This window comes from Petaurus breviceps, unplaced genomic scaffold (assembly GCF_028583685.1).
Source record: "Petaurus breviceps papuanus isolate PSGF00001 unplaced genomic scaffold, PetGlider_PUasm1.0 77, whole genome shotgun sequence".
NCBI lineage: Eukaryota > Metazoa > Chordata > Mammalia > Diprotodontia > Petauridae > Petaurus > Petaurus breviceps.
In genome coordinates, this window is record NW_027186492.1 from 18,066,467 (window position 1) to 18,072,534 (window position 6,068).

General features: G+C 38.4%; 1 pseudogene; it reads left to right on the forward strand.

Moving 5' to 3' along the window:
* The first annotated feature begins 2,569 nt into the window (after nt 1-2,569).
* Nucleotides 2,570-3,642, forward strand: LOC138175349 (complement component 1 Q subcomponent-binding protein, mitochondrial pseudogene; annotated as a pseudogene).
* The last annotated feature ends 2,426 nt before the right edge of the window (nt 3,643-6,068 follow it).

Genomic DNA, 6,068 nt, shown 5'->3' on the forward strand with positions numbered 1-6,068 from the left:
AAGCCAGAGCTCAATGGAAAATTCAGCTTCCAATTATAAGATGCAAGAAAGACATAGAAAGGTAAACAAGGAAAACACCCGCACACCCACACAACCTGTCATTTGATAAGAGCAAACTGATTATAGACAAGTAGAGAGTATGAGTATAAATTACACAAAATGATGATAAAAAACACCTTATTTAGGGCTACAAAGATACTGCAATGGAAGAAGAGGAAAGAATGAAGTAGAAAACAGTAAATTACATCAGACAAAGAGGCATAAAACAATATAGCAGATGGAAAGCAGGAGCAAGATGAGTAATATATGAGCCATTCCCTCATTGCTTCTGGTGGAAGGAGGGAATAACACAACCAGTTAAAGATAGGACTCTATGGAGAAGTGACACAAAACGAATCATAATAGATGGAAAGAGTGGAGGGAGAGAAGTTTTGCATGAGATTTCCTGTTACTCTTGGTGCGAAGAAGAAATAGAATACTACATTAAGTATAAAAATATCCTCCCGGCAGTAGAAGGAGGGAAAGGCTAACAAAGGGGGGGGGTTAGAAGGAAGGGACAAAATAAGGGCGAAGTGGAGGAAAAGGGAGTGGGGCTGATAAGAAGGGAATACTGAGGGAGGTGGTAGTGAAAAGGAAAACTCTTAAGGAGGGGAAGGGACAAGGGGAGAAAAATATGATCATAAACAGGGGAGAGAATAGGATGGAGGGAAAGAAACAGATAGTAATCATAACTGTGAATGAACGCGACTGGTATGAACTCACCTATAAAATGGAGGCAGATAGCAGAATGGATTAAAAACCATAACACTACAATATTCTGTTTAAAAGAAACACATCTCAAACAGAGGGATACACAAATGGTAAAGGTAAAAGGCTGGAGTAAAATGTATCATGCCTCAGCTAAAGTAAAAAAAAGCAAGGGTAGCAATCCATTTCTCAGATAAAACAAAAGCTAAAATTGACCTAATTAAAAGAGATATGGAAGGAAACTATATCATGCTAAAAGGCACCATCAAGAATGAAGCAATATCATTGCTTAACATATATACACTAAGTGGTATAGCATCCAAATTCCTACAGGAGATGGTAAAGGAATTAGAGGAAGAAGTGGATAGCAAAAATATATTAGTGGGGGACCTTAATGTTCCCCTCTCTGAACTTGATATATCCAACCTCAAAATAAACAAGAAAGAAGTTAAGGAGGTGAATAGAATTTTAAAGAGGGTAGGTATGATAAATCTCTGGAGAAAACTGAATGGGCATGAAAAGGAATATGCCTTCTTCTCAGCGGTACATGGCACATATGCAAAAATCAACCATGCACTAGGACATAAAAACCTACAATTCAGTGCAGAAAGGTAGAAATATTAAAGGCATCATTCTCACATCATAATGCAATAAAATCATATGCAATAAAGGGCCATGGAAAGACAGATTAAAATCTAACTGGAAGCTGAACAATTTCTTCCTAAAGAATGAGTGGGTCAAAAAAGAAATCATGGAAACAATCAGTAACTAATTCAAGAGAATGACAATAATAAACCAACACACCAAAATTTCTGCGATGCAGCAAAAGCAGTTCTTAGGGGAAATTTTATATCCCTTAGTGCATGCATGAATAAATTAGAGAAAAGGGAGGTCAATGAATAGAGCATGCAATTGAAAAAGCTAGAAAAAGAACAAATTGAAAATCTTCAATTAAATACTAAATTAGAAATAATGAAAACCAAAGGAGAGATTAATAAAATTGAAATTAAGAAAACTATTGAATTAATAAATAAAACTGAGTTTTTTTTATGAAAAAAAGCAATAAAATTGATAGACACTAAGTCAACATGATAAAAAAGAAAGATGAAAACCAAATTATGAATATCAAATATGAAAAGGGTGACTCTACCTCTAATGAAGAGGAAATTGAAATAATAATTAGTAATTATTTTGCCCAATTTTATGCACATAAGTTTGACAATCTTAGTGAAATGGATGAATATTTAAAAAAATATAAGTTGCCCAGATTAACTCAAGAGGAAGAAAATTACTTAACCCCATCTCTGAAAAAGAAATTGAAGAGAAACCAGGAAGAGAAAACAGAGAAAGAAACTTATAGACCAAATTCCCTCATGAATATTGATCCAAAATTTTTAAATAAAATATTAGCAAAAAGACTACAGCAACTTATCACAAGAATAATACACTTTGATCAGGTAAGATTTATTCCAGTAATGCAAGAATGGTTTAATATTAGGAAAACCACCAGTATAATGATCATATCAGCAATAAACTAGCAAAAACCACATGATTATCTCAATAGATGCAGAAAAGGCTTTTGTGGGGCAGCTAGGTGACACAGTTAGTAGGGTGCTGGCCTTGGAGTCACGAGGACCTGCGTTCAGTTCCAGCCTCAGATACTTAACACAAAGAAGACTAGCTGTATGACCTTGGGTATGACCCAATTGTATGACCCCAATTACCCTGCAAAAGGCAAAAAAAAAAAAGGCTTTTGAAAAAATACAGGATTCATTCCTATTAAAATCACTAAAACAGCTCTCCCTCGTTGTTCCCACGCCCCGTTCCGTGTGTGTCGGTCATGGCCCCGCTGCTGCTGCCCCTGCTGCTGTGCTCTGGGGCCCGGGCCCTGCGCCCCGCCGCCCTCCCAGCTCTGCACCCCACCCTGGCTGCCGCCACCCGCGCCTTTGGAGGCCTCCTGGGAGGAGGAGTCACCAGCGGGCAGGGCCCCGCCCGTCCCCACCTCCTGCAGCCGCACCGGAGCGCGCCTCCCGGTCTATGTTCGTGCACGTGCGGGGGGGCTCCACACGGAGGGGGACAAGGCCTTTGCTGAATTCCTGACAGATGAAATTAAAGAGGAGAGGAAGATCCAGAAACATAAATCCCTCCCCAAGATGTCTGGGGATTGGGAGCTGGGTGTGCAAGGGACAGAAGCCAAGTTAGTCCGGAGAGTAGCTGGCGAGAGGATCACAGTCACATTCAACATTAACAACAGTATCCCACCGACTTCGATGATGAGCCACCAGAGGGACAGAAAACCCAAGAACAGCAAGAGCCTGAACTTACATCAACCCCGAACTTCGTGGTGGAGGTTGTGAAGGATGATACCAAGAAGGCCCTTGTGCTGGACTGCCACTAACCAGAGGATGAGGTTGGGCAGGAAGAAGAAGATGAGAGTGACATCTTCTCCATCCGGGAAGTTAGCTTTCAGCCCAGCAGTGAATCTGACTGGAAGGATACAAACTACACACTCAACACAGATTCCTTGGACTGGGCCCTGTATGATCACTTGATGGACTTCCTGGCTGACCGGGGAGTGGACAACACATTCGCAGACGAGCTGATTGAGCTCAGCACGGCCTTAGAGCACCAGGAATACATCAACTTTCTGGAAGACCTGAAAGGATTCCTCAAGTGTCAGTAGGGAGGCCTGAGGCTGCTGTGCTCCCTGAGCCCTTCCTTCCCAGAGAACGTTTCTAGAAGCCATCATGGAGAAAGCGCTGTGCTGTGAAATACCGCCAGGCGTAAATTATGTTCCCTAACCCTTTATTTCCTTTGCTGGAATTTTTGTACGCCACCACAGAATGACAAGAAATAAAACCCTTGGACCCCTCCAAAAAAAAAAAATCACTAAAACAGCATAGGAATAAATGGAGCCTTCTTTAAAATAATAGGTAGCATCTATTTAAAGCCATCAGCAAGTACTATATGTAATGGGAATAAGATAGAAGCATTTCCAATAAGATCAGGGGTTAAACAAGGATGTCCATTATCACCCCTCTTTAAGCAATAGCAATTAGAGAAGAATAAGAAATCAAAGGAATCAAATTACACAAAGAAGAGACCAAGCTATCACTCTTTGCAGATGATATGATAATATGCTTAGAGAATCCTAGAGAATAAAGTAAGTTTGTAAGTAAATAAAAGTTACTTGAGATATTTGGCAAAGTTGCAGGATATAAAATAAATCCACATAAAACCTCAGCATTCCTGTATATTTCTAATGAAATTCAAAAGCAAGAGAAAGAAATAGAAATCCCATTTAAAGTTACTGTAGATGTTATGAAATATTTGGAGATCCACCTGCCAAAAAAAATGTCCAGGACCTATATGAACACAACTACAAAACACTTTTCACACAAATAAAGTCAGATCTAACTAATTGGAAAGACATCAATTTCTCATGTCTGCGTCGAGCTAATATATTAAAAATAACAATTTTACCTAAATTAAATTACATATATAGTGCCATAACAATCAATTTACCAAAAAAAAATCCCTACTTTATAAAGCCAGAAAAAATAGTAACCAAATTTATTTGGAAGAATAAAAAAATCCAGAATATCAAGGGAATTAATGAAATAAATATTAGGGATGGTGGACTATCTATACCAGATTTTAATCTTTAATATAAAGCAGCAGTCCTCAAAAATATTTGGTACTGGCTGTGCAATAGAGTAGTGGATCAATGGAATAGATTGGGTACACAAGACTCAGCAGTCAATGACTATAGTAATCTACTGTTTGGTAAACCCTAAGACCCAAGATTTTGGGATAAGAACTCAATATTTGAAAAAAAAAAACTGCTGGCAAAACTGGAATATAGTATGGCAGAAACTGGGCATAGATCATTATCTAACACCATATATGACAATTAAGTCTAAATGAGTGCATGATCTAAGTATATAGGCTGATACTGTAAGCAATCTGGGAAAGCAAGGAATAGTTTACCTGTCAGATTTATGGAGAGGGGAACACTTTATGATGAAATAAGAATTAGAGAGCATTATAAAATGCAAAATGGATAATTTTGATTACATTAAATTGATAAGCTTCTCTATAAACAAAGCCAATCTAACTAGGATTAGGAGGGAAGTGGGAAATTGGGAAAGAATTTTTACAACCTATGTCTCTGATAAAGGACTCATTTCTAAAATATACAGAGAATTGAGTCAAATCTATAAGAATGCATGTATTCCTGGTGCGTCCAGGTAGCACAGTGAGTAAGAGCAATGGCTCCAGTGTCGGGGTGACCTGGGGATCAAATCTGGGCTCAGATACTTAGCACCACACCCAGAAATAATTGGCCATGTAACCCTGAGCAAATTACTTAACCCTGATTGCTTAAAAGAAAAAATGCATGTATTCCTCAATTGATAAATGATCAAAGGATATGAATAGGCAGTTTTCAGAAAGAGATTACAGAGCTCTATAAACATATGAAAAAGTGCTCTAAATCACTATTGATTAGAGAAATGCAAATCAAAACAACTCTGAGGTACCACATCTCACCAGTCAGATTGACTAAGATGACAAAAGAGGAAAATGACAAATGCTGGAGATGATATGGAAAAATTGGAACACTGATGCATTGCTGGTGGAGTTGTGAACTGATCCAACCATTCTGGAGAACCATCTGGAACTATGCCCCAAGGGCTATAAGTAATTTCATATCCTTTGACTCAGCAATGCCACTTCTAGGATTGTATCCAAAAGAGATCACAGAAGCAGGAGGAAGACCCATATGTACAAAATTATTTATAGCAGCTCTTTTTGTGGTGGCAAAGAATTGGATATTAAGGGGGATCAATTGGGGAATGGCTGAACAAGTTGTGGTATATGAATGTAATGGAATGTTATTGTGCCATAAGAAACAAGGAGCAGATTGATTTCATATTTATCTGGAGAGTCTTATATGAACTGATGCTGAGTGAGAAGAGTAGAGCCAGGAGAAATTTGTACACAATTACAGACACAATATATGCATGATGACCAACTTTGATTGATTGGACTCTTCTCAGCAATTCAGGGTTATAAGTCAACCCCAAAAGTCTCATGATTGAGAGAGATGTATGTATCCAGAGAAAGAACTGAATTTGAATCCCGATTGAAGCAAACTACCTGCTGTTTTTCTTTTTCTTGTTTGGTTTTTCATCCTCTTTCCCATTGTTCATTCCATATGATACAATCCTTCTTTATAGCCTGATTAATGTGAAAGTATTTGCAGATCCTATACTTGATTGTATCCTGCCATGGTGGTGTAAGGGGGGAGGGAGAGAAAA